General features: G+C 40.9%; 1 long non-coding RNA gene across 1 annotated transcript; it reads right to left on the reverse strand.

The window, feature by feature from the left end:
- Window positions 1-6157: 6157 nt before the first annotated feature.
- On the reverse strand, window positions 6158-11611 carry LOC119736077. The gene is made up of 3 exons (XR_005272271.1): window positions 11389-11611; window positions 7133-7288; window positions 6158-6193 (listed from the first exon to the last, which is right to left on the reverse strand). It is a non-coding gene; the product is annotated as an uncharacterized LOC119736077 (long non-coding RNA).
- Between the last annotated feature and the right edge of the window lie 4046 nt (window positions 11612-15657).

Raw genomic sequence — 15657 nt, forward strand, 5'->3', positions numbered from 1 at the left:
GGCAAATTGCTGGACCTAAACTGAATCTTCAAAAAACAAAAGGGCTTATTATCGGCAATTTGATCATTGATACACGTTTGCTTGAATTGATAAATTGGCAAGAAGAACCAATTAAAACTCTTGGAGTTTATTTTGGAAAAAACATGAGTCAATGTTACGAATTAATTTGGGAAGAAAAAATTAAAACAGTTTTAATAAACCAACGGAAGAGAAGGGCAGAAGTAACTATATTAAACAGTCTAGCGTTACCTATGTTTACCTTTCTGGCATCCGTAATCCCAACGCCACAAAAGTATATCTCAAAAATTAACAAACTTGTCTTTCCTTTTATTTGGAATGGACGCACAGACAGAATTGCAAGAAAAACTATCATACGGAGGCTTGATGAAGGCGGTTTGAACCTCATCGACATGGAAACCCATAACATGGCATTAAAATGCAACTGGATTGTTAAACTACTAAACAACACAAGCGGTAAATGGAAAACCCTTTGTAAATATTTCCTAGATTCCTGTAGTCCCAACCTTACAGTTTTGAACATGAACTTTGGGAAAACAAAATATGGGTCAACTATAACACAGTCGTTACCACAATTTTACAAAGAACTAATTCTGTGTTGGCAGGAACTACATCCACAACCTGATATGCAGAAACGATTTAGTCCCACTGAAATAAAAACACAACTGCTATGGGGTAACCAACTTATAACTTTCAATGGTAAAATACTATTTTTCCGTAATTGGATAAAATCTAACATTATTTATGTAAATGATCTGTTTAACGAAGAAGGGGAATTTTCTATAAACTATCTTAAAACAAAGCTGACCACAAAACGGAATTGGTTAGTCGAAATATTTATGTTGAAAAGGGCCTTACCAAAAGACTGGTTATCAATTATAGTAGACAGTAAAGAAAAGATCGGTGTTGATTTTAAACTTCATGTTAATCCTAGTCTAGGTAATCTAGAAAACATTACAACTAGAAATATTTATAATATATTGATAGACGAAAGAAGTAAAACACCTCAGATTGAAACGTGGTGGGAAAACGTACTTGGTGAGAAGATTAATTGGACTTCCACATGGAAAAAGAAAATAGTCGACATTAAAGAAATTAAGTTGAGAAACTTCAATTACAGACTACATCGTTTAATAGCAACGAAAGATTTATTGTATAAATGGAAAATTAAGAATAGCCCGTTGTGCTCAATGTGTGACATGACTGGCGACTATAAACACGCATTCTTAACCTGTTTCCAAACAATTGAATTTTGGAATAAATTAAAGGTTTACTACCAAGAAAAAAAAAGTAGTTTTATCACACCAACATTGTCAAACCGATTAACAGGTCTTGATAGAAGACCGGAGGTTAATTTAATAATTACGAAAGCAATGTTTTCAATACATAAAGCAAGAATCAAAATGAGTATAGAAAATAAAAGGATAAATATTTTTAATGTGTTTATTACAGAGCTTTTATTCAGAGCAAAGTTTCAAAAGAAAAACAAAGACTTCTGGCAACATTTTATAACTTATCTGTATATTTCCTTAATTAATATGCCTACTGCTGTTCACACTTATATAGTTATATTCAAAGTGATAACACCAGATATATTATAACCTATGGTTCTAACATACATTATATAAATGAAGTACATCAAAACCAATGTTGTGTATATCATTTATGATTTTTATATGTATACTTTCTAAACATTGTAATAACTAACATTGTAATAATTATTTGCAATATTGTAATTAATGGAAATAAATAAAAAAAAAAAAAAAAAAAAAATTCAAAAAAACCAAAAACCAAAAAACATTTTATGAATGAAACAAAAATCAAACCCTAAGAAAACTATTCTGAAATAACAATTCCAATTGTGAAAACACTTATTTTAAATGAAACAATAATAAAAAATCTATAAGAAAACATTATTCTGAAATAACAATGCCAATTGTGAAAACATTGTTTTTAAATTGAAACCAAAATCAGAAACCTATAAGAAAACAGTTCTCAAATAACAATTCCAATTTATGAAAACACTTTTTTTTTTAATTGACACCAAAATCGAAACCTAATAAGGCAATATCTCTCAAATACGTCAATCATTGTGAAACTTTATCTGCTTGCAGTGCTATCAAAACAACCAATAAAATCGTTAAACTTTTGTATGTTATAGAGATTAAAAAAGGGGGGGGGGGGGTGTGGAAATCACATGACACTAGGGGTCGTTGTTCAAAGATACAAATGCGGCATCTTTAACAAAGTAATGTGTTTACGTACATCAAAACGGTGCATTTAAAGTTTTATGTTCTCCATTTTTCATACCTATTTAATACATTTGCACCACTGGACAGTTAAAAGAAAAACCTCAAATTCGGCGTTTTGGGTTTCTCACCACAACAATCTGGGAGGGGGGGGGGGGCATTCCCCTGTTAAAAAAGTGTGTGTGCATGGGTTTGTTTATGGCGTAAATCGAGGACACACAGTCATGTAAAGCATCATCGAGTAGTATAGGCCTAATCATAGAGCTAGGACCTAGCTCTATGGCCTATTTGAGGACAGGAGTCAAATCGAGGACGACCTCGATTAGAAAACGTGTACAAAACCAATGGGAGCTGTTGCGAAAAGGTTTAAGAGTATAACAAAAGATCGATGATGAGGAACAATAGAAAATCCTCGATTCACCCCATAAACAAAGCTGAGTTTGTTTCTGCATTCAATAGGGGACGTTGAACAATAGAGGACAATAGGGTCCCCAATTCCTGAAGGTCCCTTGGCGATCGTGTGCAAACCATATGGGAGGTCTTCCTAACAAGTTGAAGTACATGTAGGCCTACAAACAAAAGAATGACAATATGGGGAAACGATTGCAGGCAACGTGCGTGCGTGCGTGTGGGTGAGCATGTAAACACCGGCAATACGGTGGACCTAAGGCAAAAGGGTTAGGACACAAACACGTCCACGATTGACCGAACGTCCACGATTGAAATTCGTGTACAAAACCAATGAAAGCTGTTGCTGAAAAGTTGAAGTACAAACAAAGGAATAAGGATTAGGGATAATAAGGGGCTCCACGATTGCCGGTGTTTACGAAGATGTATGTGTGGGGGTGGAGAAGGGGTATCCTCCCTTTTCCCCAGGATTTACGCCTTCCGCGCTATATTAAATAGTAAAAGTCCATACATTTTTTTTGGGGGGGGGAGGAGAACTAAAAGCTGTTTATTCAACATGTTCAAGCTCAAAGATTTAGCTCAAAAGTCCAATTACATTTTTGTGTATACGCCAGAGGAAATTTATTCATTAACTCTCAAAAATCCAACAGCACTAAAACTATATAATAGCACTCACTGCATCATATACAATACGGAAATCCACGTGTCCTGAAATTCTGAAATCATCAAAATACACTGCTGTACAAAACCCAGGTGCTGGGATGGTATGGATTTGGTATAGTTGGGGTGAGGGAAACACACAAAGCAAAAGAGATATATACAAACCTAATCAAAACTGGCAATATATCATGCCAATGTAAAAAAAAAAAAAAAAAAAAAAAAAAGTATCGCTAAGAGAAGGGGTTTGCCCCGGTGTTTCTGGCAGTGAATGCAATATGTGCCGCAGCACCTTGTATAAAAGTGCTTCATAAACGGGTATCACATTTTCTCACAAACTTCATTTACCTGTCTCTAATAATATACATAATTACCAGCGCCTTGAGTGCCTAATTGTTGGTAGATACGTGCGCTATGTAAGACTCCGGTATTATTAATACAAGTTCAAAGACCAGTTTAATCCCAATTGGTTCTAGCGTCAACAAGGTAGCGTGACGTGTTCTGGAGACTTCTGTGGGGGCATGTCCTTAAATAAGGATTCATATGGTGGGGGACCAACATCCTCGGCAACAACTCTGACGACCATTTCTATAATTATAAAATGGAAAAAACAAATATCAGATTCTTCGGTTGAATGCAAGTTTGCATGTACAACTGATTTCCTTATGCAGGACCGTTACGAATTGAGCAGACACCAGTTGGTTCACGCGGACAATACAGCTTCAATTGAAGAGAGTGAGCCGTTTGTTTTTGTATTCGAAATGGCCATTAAAGCTAAACATCACGAGTCTCAATAAGTCATAATCAACTGTTAAGGAATTTTATTTATTGTAACCCCAATCGGAAAAAAAAACACAACGCACCACCACCACCACCAACAACAACAACCAAAAAGACAAATGTCATGGAACCAAAATAAGTGATTATGGTAGGAGGAGTCTTAAGTAGTTTTTTAAGGAAAATGTGTCCATGGATCTGACGTCATTCGTGTTTTTGTTTCTTCTCATCTTAGTCCGGGCTTTATTCCCATATACAAACGGAAGGTCCTTTTTAAATTCCTGGCACTACATGAAAGCTGCATATTTAAAAGAAAATAAATGTAATGCTAAGTAAAGTCAACACTCTGAGAGACTTACAAACGGCAATACAACAGAAACCGAGGAACGTTTAACAGAGGAATAACGGTGAAGGAAATATAGTTTACAGATGTCTTACCAAGTGCGTTCTCGTAGCTTGGAGGCGCCTCTGTAAACAAATCCAACCTGTTTATGGGGAAAATGAAAAAAAAGGTTCACATAACAGATAATGGCGTCCGAACAATTATCCCTTCATTCCAAAGACTAAAGGCAGCCCGCCTACTTGCTGAATGAGGTAGCCCGCCACCATATTGAAGAAGTTACCAGCCACCCAGGTCAGGTGGCTTGTCAGCCAGCAAGTGGCAAGCCTGTCAGTTAACCATCTGTCCAGCCCGTGACCAGCAGGCCTGTTGGCAGTGGCCACCCTGGCAGCCAGTAGTGACCACGTCCACCTAACCAGCTAGCTAGACAATGATTACCCAGACAGCCAGTAACCACCCACCCAGCTAGCCAGCAGTGGCCATCCAGCCAGCAAGCAGTGACGTTACCAGCCAGCCAGTAAAATTCAGCGACCAACCAGCCATCCAGTAGTGACCAACCAGACACCCAGCAGTGACCATGCAGCCATTCAGCAGTGACCAAGCAACCCGTTCAGCAATGACCACCAAACCAGCCAGCAGTAACCAACCAGCCACCCATCAGTGACCACCCAGCAAGGTAGCAGCTGTGACCACAGAGCCTGCAGCCATAGTGACCAACCAGCCACCCAAATAGCCAGTGATCAACCAGCCAGCATGCCGGCCAATGACCAACCAGCAAGCCAGCACATGACTGCAGCGTGCCAGCCAGCAGTGACAATCCAGGCAGCCAGCAGCAGTGACCAACTTGAAACTGCTGGCCAGCAGTGACCATATAGCGCAGCAGTGACAAGCCTTCAGGCTAAAGGACACGCAATCCAATCAGCCAGAAATGACCAATGGCCAGCGTGCTAGCCAGAAGTGATCACCCGGCCAGACAACAGTGACCACCCAGACAGGCAGCAGTGACCCTCAAGCGCGCCAGCAGTCACCAGCTTGCAAGCCAGCAGGTTCCAGACCAGTAAATAAACTTCCATAGACCCCAATGGTAAATGCTCACACTTCAGAAATTCGGGAAAAATACTCACAACTCTCCAAGGTGTTCGAGACACACATCAAATTAAAGCTTATTGCATCATCTTTCATATTCTTTTCAATTTTGGGGGGGGGGGGGGGGGAATTAACTGATGACATTTAAGGGAAATTTTCCATCCGAAGATGATCCATCCGAAGATGATCACCCCATTGCAAAATAGGGCGCTTTAAGGGCCCCAATTTCATCCAAATTGAACGGTACTACAAGCTCACAGTCCTTTGCACGGCTTCCACCCATATTTTATTTTTACAAACCCTTAAGTTCATGGCCCACAGTATGCTCAAATACTGAATATTTTGAGGTCATGCAAATCGTGATTTGGCCGGCGTAGGGAATTTCAGACCGATTTACTGGTCTGCAACCAGCAGTGACAATCCATCCAACCAGCAGTAAATAGCGTGGACAATTAACCGTTTATCCAGCCAGCCATCGACCAACCAGTCAGCCTTAAAGTAATTTAATGTGCCGAAGAAGACCAACACTTTAAAACTGCAAATGTAATTTTTTAATTTCTAATTACAGTTGTTGCTGATGCATTTGGAATTAAAAAAAAATCGCATTCAGGGCTAGGTACTTACGAATTTGGCAGAGGCAGGTTTGTGATAGGCTCCCCTGTACAAATGGAAACAAGAAGAAAGCACTCCAGTGAATCTTGGGGAATTTCCAAATATGGACTAATATGATTTCTGACCAATCAGATCACTATTTACAAATGGTGACCCAGGACTGACTACATATACAAAATAAAAATAGCAGCGGTCTGCGCTGCCCCGAAAAGGCGCTCTCTTATTGGCTATCACGTTTATATTCGTCACCTAATCGACGCAGAGAATCTGATTGACTTACCAACCCAATTTAGATTCGGACATGGGAATACGACATAATTAAGAGAATACAAGGGTCGACTACAAAATGAGGGCCGAATAAGTAGTCTCTACTCATATCGTTTGAATCAGGAGTTAAGATATAATCTCTGAAACATGACTGTACCTGGTATTGAACCTTAAAAAAAAACACCATCAAGGTATTAGTAAATTCTCTTGTAGGCAATATTTTGAGGCAGATCTAAGTAGTGCCTTGGGTCTGCATGGTCGATGTGACGTCAGAACACTCCATTTAGCCTTATTAGCATAAATCGTGAGGCAAGCTTGAATGTTCGATTTGTTTCGGAGAGGTGTTCACTTGCATTGGCGATTTAAAAAAAAAGCGATAACAATAGACAATATAGGTAATATTTTGCTAAAATTTTACTAAAAGATTAATTCTTCAATAAGACAATCATAATCGGTCGTATTATTTTCATTATAGATTACAAAAAATATTGCCTATTGTTATCGCTGTTTTTTTTTTTAAATCGCCTATGCAAGTGAACACTCCTCCGACACTAATCGACTGGGCTCTTCAAACTTGCCTCATGATTTATGCTAATAAGGCTAAATGGAGCATTCTGATTGGCCAAGAGGCCAAAATGATGACGTCATATCGACCATACAGACCCAAGGCACTACTGATCTATCCTAAACAAGAATTTCTTTTAGTCTCTGGCCTCACCTGGAGTAGGTCTGGCTTTGCAATGCGCACGTACACAGGTGTAGCACTTTTTCAAGCATATGATGGCCACAACGACAATTAGGAAGAAAGTAACGGGAGATCCCAAACCCAAAACAATCGTCAAAGTCAGTCGGGCCTCGTATGGTAATGCGCCAGCTGTGAATGAAACATTTCATCGAAGTGTTATTCAGTCTGTATCAAGATTTAGGGAGCATTTTGTTTTCGTGTTCACAAATCATAATAACAAAAGACAAGTTTCTGCCGTGATTGCATTTCAGAACGTCGATCTGTCGGCTAAAGAAAATGTGGCATTCAACAGTGAACGACGACGTTTGAAATACTTTGAACCGTAGCGGACAAAAATTGAAAGATATGGTCCATCATTTGTAATTTGTGCATTTGTTCGTTTGAAGCAACAAAAGTGTTCAAAATCTAATGAAGTACACTGAACAACTAACCTGATGAAGTTTCAGATCAGCTTCAGTTGTATATTCCGAAAAAACAGCATTCTAGGATCTCAATTTCAAATCAAAAGTTGCTGAATCATATTTTGAATTCGTTTTGAACTGTAGCTATACGCAATGTCGCGCACTGATCCGACGAATAATAGCAACTGCGCCCACCTGTGCGTCGTACCAATGCTTGCGCACGCTGCACCGGTGCGTCTTAAGACGCACCGTTGGAAAGGCCTTCTTTCGTTGATTACTTCAAAATGACAGCTTGCCAGAATGAATAATTTCACAGGGAGTATATTCCCCTTAACATCTTTCAACTAAGTATGTTCTTCAATAATAATTACGCCAGTTACTTTTCAGATAGCTGCAAATGATGGACTATTGCTTTAATCACAGCGTTTGAAAACAGATATAAGACTGTCCACTGTCCTTTAGGCCAAAATAAAAAGGCTCCGGTTTCTGGTATGCGCGCGCGTCGCCGTAGCCATGCGCGTCGGCAAAATGATTTTTTTTTTTTCAATACAAGATGATGTTTCAAAACCGCCAAACTCACTGGTTTGACTGGAATTCTGCTGCTGCACAATTTTAACGTGTTTTTAAAAGGGGTTATGATCGAGAATAAGATTTATGTGGTCTCTCTGGACTCCCATATATTTGCACTAAGTTAAGTCGGGCACCATTTGCAGTCATCAGCCGACATTTGAAGCCAAAAAAAAAAAAAAAAAAGGTAAAAAAAAAAAAAAACCGCGTCGCCGCACCACTTTTGGGGCAAGCTCCATACCAGAAACCGGAGACTTTTTTTTTTTGGCCTTATGGAACACCGACCGGTCTCTCCACTGTACACAGCCGATAAGGGCATATGAGATTCATAATAGCGGTATGCTGCTTAAGTGTCGAAGTAGGATTGTATGAAACACGGACCTTAATACATGTAGTACATTTCACAATTCACAGTGAGCTTAATCACCTTTCTATTCCTGGGCCGGTAATAATAAAAAAAAAAAACCAAAAAACTCGCCAAACCAATTTGCCGCGTTCGAGCATAGAACACGACATTTTACCCCAAAAAAGATCATAGATATAAAATATAATAATTAAAAAAAAAATACGTGTCAGAAATCTTTTCAAATATGTCTCTATAGTGGTTGATTTGTCTGCAATTATGGCTCTCGGTCATCACTCGACTTTGGCGAGAATACAATGCAATGATTTCCAGACGATTTACGAAATTGCACAGGTATTCATGATTTAAGACGAACCTATGAGACCTATCTCATGTTGAGGCGTGTTCAGCATTGCTAAAGGATTTATAGGAAGCGTTGAACGCATCATGAGTTTGGTGAAATCGATCTTAGGACGTGTAGCGAGTTAAGACCAGTTACTCTCATTCTTAAGACGATCTTAGCCACGGGCGTTGGTCGGTTGGGGACGGAGGGGTTGGACATGTTCCTCCTTTCCTTTTTTCGTTCTGAATAAAATATGTAGAATAAAATATGTAATTTTGATTCTAGCTGAGTCAATGACTCCAAACTCAAAAATTATGTTTAAATGATGATATTTTGCTGAAACAAAATTGGTTAAACTGATCAAAAATCGCCCCAGATCGCACCATGGAATTCCTAGAATCCATAATTTTCTTTGTCTGTCGTCTTTATTTCCAAACTTGACTTACCTTGTGTGATGTAATGTTGCACCAGTGCCAGCACCAGCACCAGTTGCTTCATAAAGGCCATCTTTTATAGTTTGTACACAAATTACAAATGCGGTGACGAGCACATCCACGCCATGAGACTATTGTCAGAACTTAGCCTCAAATGGATTCTACTTTCCAGTCTAGTTCGTACAGTGTACGGGCAACAAATACATGAACTGATGAACTATTCTCGACGCACCTTGAATACGATTAATACCAACGTTGTGTTTTTCATATCAACAGTTCTGTAGTAATGGTAGAACAGAACCCAGTCGGTTCAAAACTTAGTACTATATACGTACTGTGAAACTGAAAATGTAAACTGAAATGGGTTTTGCAATTTTCCGGGAGTCAAAGAGGGGCAACGTACGTATTATGATTTGATGTCAATAGTTAGAATGGTAGCAGTGACTCAGTCCGTAAACAGTGCATTGTGAATTGTGCATTGTGCACAGTATGCAACAAAAGCCAACATTCCTGTCATGTTTCCAAAACAGTCCGATTTTTCGTGTTCAAGTTCCTGGTAGACTCGTTGCCTGTCGTTTCATCACCTTTCAGCTCTAGTGACTGGAAGTGGCGATTCATGATTTGTTTGTCAACTTACTACCGTGTGCATGTCAGTAGATATACATTTTTGGGAATTTTTGTAAGTTTTCCCTAAATTGTCTTCTCTGCGTACAGTGCATTGCCATGAATCTCTGTCCATGTCTTGTAGCATTGACCCGGTTCTTGACGGTGTTCATACATTTATTACCATGAAGCCTAGGAATGACATCACCGCAGTGTTGACGTTAAGGTTATTTTAAGGAAAAAAAGTGACGAAACTCATTATATACAACTCATGAACTCGTGATTTTGTGCAATTTGACGGATAAACATGCATTTCACAATGAACAAAAAATAGTCTGACTTTTACTAAAGTAATTGAAAACAATTATAGTCCATCAGCCTTAGGGGTTGGTCAGTATCAAATCATGTCGTAAACTATAATAGTACGCATGCGCAAGGTTACTGCCCCTAGACTTGTAACAAGCATTTCGATTGACATTTTGAAACAAAAAGTGATAATACCCAAAAAGCTGCCACTGTTGCAATGCTTTCACATTTTTTTCCAACACTGGAGGTGTACACCTTGCCAAAAATCGCTATGACGATTATTCCCCTCATTCGATACCGGTGGCCAACATTTTGGACTGAGGCTGATGGCCTAATATGCGAATTTTAAATTACATAGAGACTGAATATTCAGCCCCTTGGCCCAACTTATGTTTTAGTAACATCAACATCGAGGTTAAATAAAAAAAAACCCGCCATATATTTGATGGAAGCGTATGATGACCATCCGTGTTACTGCGTTACTGGGATGAAATATCTGGGAAACATGGAATTCCATCATAAAATATGTTTAAAACCACGATACACTATCGTGGAAACACGGAATACTGTGATAGCCTATCACGAAAACGTGGAATACCGCGATAGGGTATCTCAGCAACATGGAATTCCGTGATGTTTTATCGTGGCAAAGCGAAATGCCATGATATCGTTAGCCTATCACAAATTCCACGATTCAACGACATCTTATCACGGAAATACTTGCTTTCACGATAGCCTATCGCCGAATTCTATGTTTCTGTGATAGGCTTTAACGATAGTCCACGTTTCCGTGATAAGCTATCACAGTATTCCACATTTCCACGATAGCCTATTACTGAATGTGTAAGGTTAGTGATCCGCTCCTGATGAAATTAAGTGCACACATTTCGGACATTAATTACTACTGTGATTGATCAGAACCCCATGGGTCTGGGCTTGGTAATTGTCTGATGTGTGCGAACCGCTGGTGCAATATTGATGCACCGTGATATTCCTAAAACCTTCAAACCGCTGAGGGTGAAAGTTGGACTCGATGAAATACGGATCTGTACATTTCATTTCACTGCCCAAAGTGCACCCAATCACCGTTCCATTCCTACCCCTGAACAGAGATTTGTCTTTTTTGTTCACCTATCTCCTTGAGATTTGAATGACCAAGATTTCACTACACGTTAATGTGTCTGTAACTTTGTTAGCTGTGTCTGTCGTCTTCATACTTAAAGTTGACTTACCTTGTGTGATAAAATGCTGCACCAGTGCCAGCGCCAACAGAACTTGCTTCACGAATGTTATCATAATAAATGATACTTTAATGTGGTCTTGGACACACACAAACACACGCTATGACAATATTTCCAGAACTTGGCCTCAAGTAGATTTACTTTCCGTTCTAGTTCAGTAAACCAACGGTGTACGACCAAGAAAATTTGTAAACTGTTTCTTCGTGCGCATTAAATAAACGTTACATGTACACCAATGTCATGGTTTTTACGTCAATATTTCTGATGAAAATAGGGCTGAGTCATTCCAAAACCAGTCACAAAAGGGGTGACAAAAGACACAAACAAATGCGCCACAGGCAATTGTTGTGTTTAAGCCCTACCTGATAGACTCGCCACCTGTCTCTCCACTAACTTTTGCACTACCGACACGAAGTGGGGATTCGCACTGGCGTATATATCTGTGAAAGTGGGAGGGGAAGGGGGTGGTGGAAGGGATGGGGGATGACCAAAATAAAAAAAATGCCCGGCCGTGGAAATTCGAAGGGGGGGGGGGGGGAGGAGGAAGCTGGACGCGACATTACACTACTGGGCGCTGTTCATGATACAGATGTACATCTTCATGTATACTCGCGTTTACATCAAAAAGGTGAATTTTAAGCTTTTGTATTTTTTTCTTCATTTTTTAGCGCTTCTGAATGCATTTTTATTTTTGGGACATTATAAAAATACCTCTCATTTTGGATTTCTTATCAAGAAAAAGTGTGGGGGGGGGGTGGGATATTAACGGAAATTAACCCTATCCAATGATCCACATAATTATTTATGATGTCTTATAATTATTTATGATGTCATCATCAGATATCGGTTTGAAATGGCGGATCTACGGGAGCATATCTATATCATAGATCTACTAAAGCATATTTCTGCTAACGTCCCCCTGACAACAACCACCCCCTCCTTGTGCAATCTGATGGACATAATTCTCACAATGAACAGGAAATAGTTGGCCTTAAAAGTTACTGAAAAAAAATGTGCGATTTTTAAAAGTACATAGAGACTGAATATTAAGCCCAACTGGTCCGGCAGTGATCAAGCAGATAACCAGTAGTGATCAACCAGCCAAAGAGCCAGCCAGCGATTAGCTTGCCAGTCCAGCGGTGACCAACCAACTAACCAGCTTGCCACCGATCAACCGGGGAGTCAGCCAGTCAGCCAGCCAATGACTACCCATCCAGCCATCATTGACTATCCTTGCAGCCAGTAGTGACCAACCCAACCAGCTGACAGTGATATTGCCCAGACAGCCAGTAAACACACACCAGTATCCAGCAGTGACCATTCAGCCACGAAGCAGTGATGTGACCAAACAAGCCCGCAAACAGCATTCAACCAGCCCGTCAGCCAATAGTGACCAACCAGAAAGCCAGCAGTGGCCAACCAGCCTTTCGGCAGTGACTGCCCAGCCATTCAGCAGTGACCGCCCAGCCATTCAGCAGTGACTGCCCAGCCAGCCAGCAGTCACTCAGTGACCAACCAGCCAGCCTTCAGTGACCACCCAGCCAGGCAGTTATGACAGGGGAGGCGGGGAGTAAGCCAGCTAGTGACCAACCAGCCAACAAGCACTGACTACACAGAAAGCCATAGTGGCCAACCAGTCAGCCAGCCAACCAGCCAGCGATGAACCAGCCAGCATGCCAGCCAATATGAACAAGGCCAGTGCGCTAGCCAGCTAGCCAGCAGTGACAATCCAGGCAGCCAGTAGTGACAAGCCAGCCAGCCAGCAGTGACCAACCAACAAACAAGAAGTGACAAGCCTGTCAGTCAGTTGTGGCCAGCCAGCAGTGACCAACCTTCTGGTCAGCAACGACCATCTAGCGTATCAAGGGGGGGGGGGGGGGCAGAGGGGGCACCTTGGCCCCCGGCGGATTTTTGTGATTATTGAATAGAGAGTCCTGGCATCAACCAACAAAATACAGCCAGCTAAAAAAACATTACAATGCGCCGTGAAAATCTGCATATAGTTTCCAGTATGCACAATAATGGTCAGTTTTAAAGAGCGCCCCCATTTGGAAAACAGGAACCTGCCCCCTCCCTCCCTCCCTCCTCCCTTATGTTTTGTATACAACAAACAAAAGGACAATGGGATTTGTTCAATACACACCACACGGAAACACGGACTACATTTTGAAATGGGAAAGGGAATAAGGCGGATGTGGTCTTATCGATATCTTACAAAAAGTCTTCTTCCACTATGCGTTGCAGCTATTAGAGGGCAATGCCTTTGCTGTACTGGGATGTGCATGAATGAACTGCTCATGCATTCATTGTCACTTAATTAAAATAAAAAAAAAACCTAAAAGGTAAATACTTCATTTAAAATTACTTACTGAAGTAAAGGATGCCCTCTTAGATAGTCGCTAGGCATAAGGTTGTTTTGTATTGATCCAAAAAGGGTTAACGCGTTGTAGATTCAGGACACATTTCTTGATACCGTCTATCATTAAAGGGAACATGAAATAAAATTTTGATTGCATTTTTTTTGCTTAAATCAATAAAGGATGATGTTCTTAACAATATTTTGTGTATGGCGGTGTTTATTTTCTGGGATAAATGGGGGAAAATAATTTGTGAACATGTTTGGTCAAACTACTCCGCCCCACAAAGGGAAGCTTCATTAACATAAAACTTCGCGAGGGGTATGACGCGATCAAGGCAGAGACGTGCCGCGCTGCGGGGGGCACCGGCATTGCGGCGTGCATAGATATACATTGCGGCACTGAAAGTTTTTCTGGTGTTTCGTTCGGAATCGAGGAGAAATAACACCCAATTTTCGGCCATGCCGACAAGGTGTGTGGCTGCTGGGTGTAGCAAAACTACCAAGGATGGAGTTAGCCTTCATTTGTTTCCAGTAAATCCGAAATATCGGAGCATTTGGAGAGCCAAAGTGAAGGTAAATACCAGAGCAAAGTGGTCCGGGCCCAGTGAGTTCACAGCCATCTGCGCTGCACTTTGAGCCGTCGTGCTTTGATGCTGGTCTGTACAGCAACTTGGGCATGCCCCTAAAAAACCATCGAGTCAGTGTCTGAATCTTTAGAACTCTGATTCGAATCGGACGAATCTGTACCGTTGTCATCGGATTCGCTAAGGAAAGAAGAGGAAGAGTCTTCGGAACTTTCACGGTCATGACGGTAGTCGTTGTGTTCATTCGACAACGGTGGCACCGTGGCACGTCCACGTGCGCATGTACTGTACATGTAGACACATTCGTACGTGTGCATATAATGCTACGTACGGGTACGCGGCGGCTGCACATACACACACAGCACAGTAGCTTCGCTAATCCGTCTCGTACCCAGAGGTCATTTACGGGCCCTGGATTTCTCTGCCTTTGTTTACGTCATGAACAGCGCCCTCATTTGGAGTTGCCGCAAAAATCAAAAAGGGGGGGGGGGGGTTCAATTTTGGACGGCAAATTATCACACTAAACGTACACCAGAACCACTTCTGCTTTTAATTCACATTTAATACACATAAATGAATGTATATATAAAATAAAATACGTTATGAAAATTTTGGACTGCACGTTTCCTTTAAACGATGATGCCAGCAAAGTAAAGCTAACAAACAAAATGAACGAATACTTTGAAGTAAATTGCCATGACACTTTTATGGCAATAACGCAGATCGGTTGAATCGGTTACACTTTTGGATCCCCCAATCAAAGACTGGGGGTGTCGAGTCTTTTGTTGAGTGTCATGGCCTAGCGGCTAAGAGCACCGGACTTATGCTCTGGTGTTTCAGAACAACAGTGGCGTGGGTTCGAGCCCGCCGGGTGGACTTGTGCCCTAAATTGCTTCATCCTTTGGATGGGACGTAAAGCCGTAAATCCCGTGTGTTGTGTGATACAACGCACGTAAAAGAACCCAGTGATACTTATCGCTTTGAGAAGGTGTTTGCCCCGGTGTTTCTGGCCTCCTGTATACATTCCCATACACGGGGAGTACTTAGGAGAAGAACCAACCAAGAACCAAGAACCAAGAAAAGACTGATACGGCAGTCAGTATTATTCGACTCATTCTCTCAATTCCTTTCCAAATACCGACAGTTGACCTGGTAGCAGTTGAGCCGACAGCAAGTCAAAAGGTGATCCTAGCGGCGTCCGTGTTATATTTCGTCTTTCTCCTGTTATTAATGTTAGCAACATCAATACATAAATACATCACCTGGAAACGCTTCAGCGGTAAGCCTCATGGTAAGTCAAACGCAAGGGACAAAATG

This window comes from Patiria miniata, unplaced genomic scaffold, assembly GCF_015706575.1.
Source record: "Patiria miniata isolate m_02_andy unplaced genomic scaffold, ASM1570657v1 HiC_scaffold_29, whole genome shotgun sequence".
Classification (NCBI taxonomy): Eukaryota; Metazoa; Echinodermata; class Asteroidea; order Valvatida; family Asterinidae; genus Patiria; species Patiria miniata.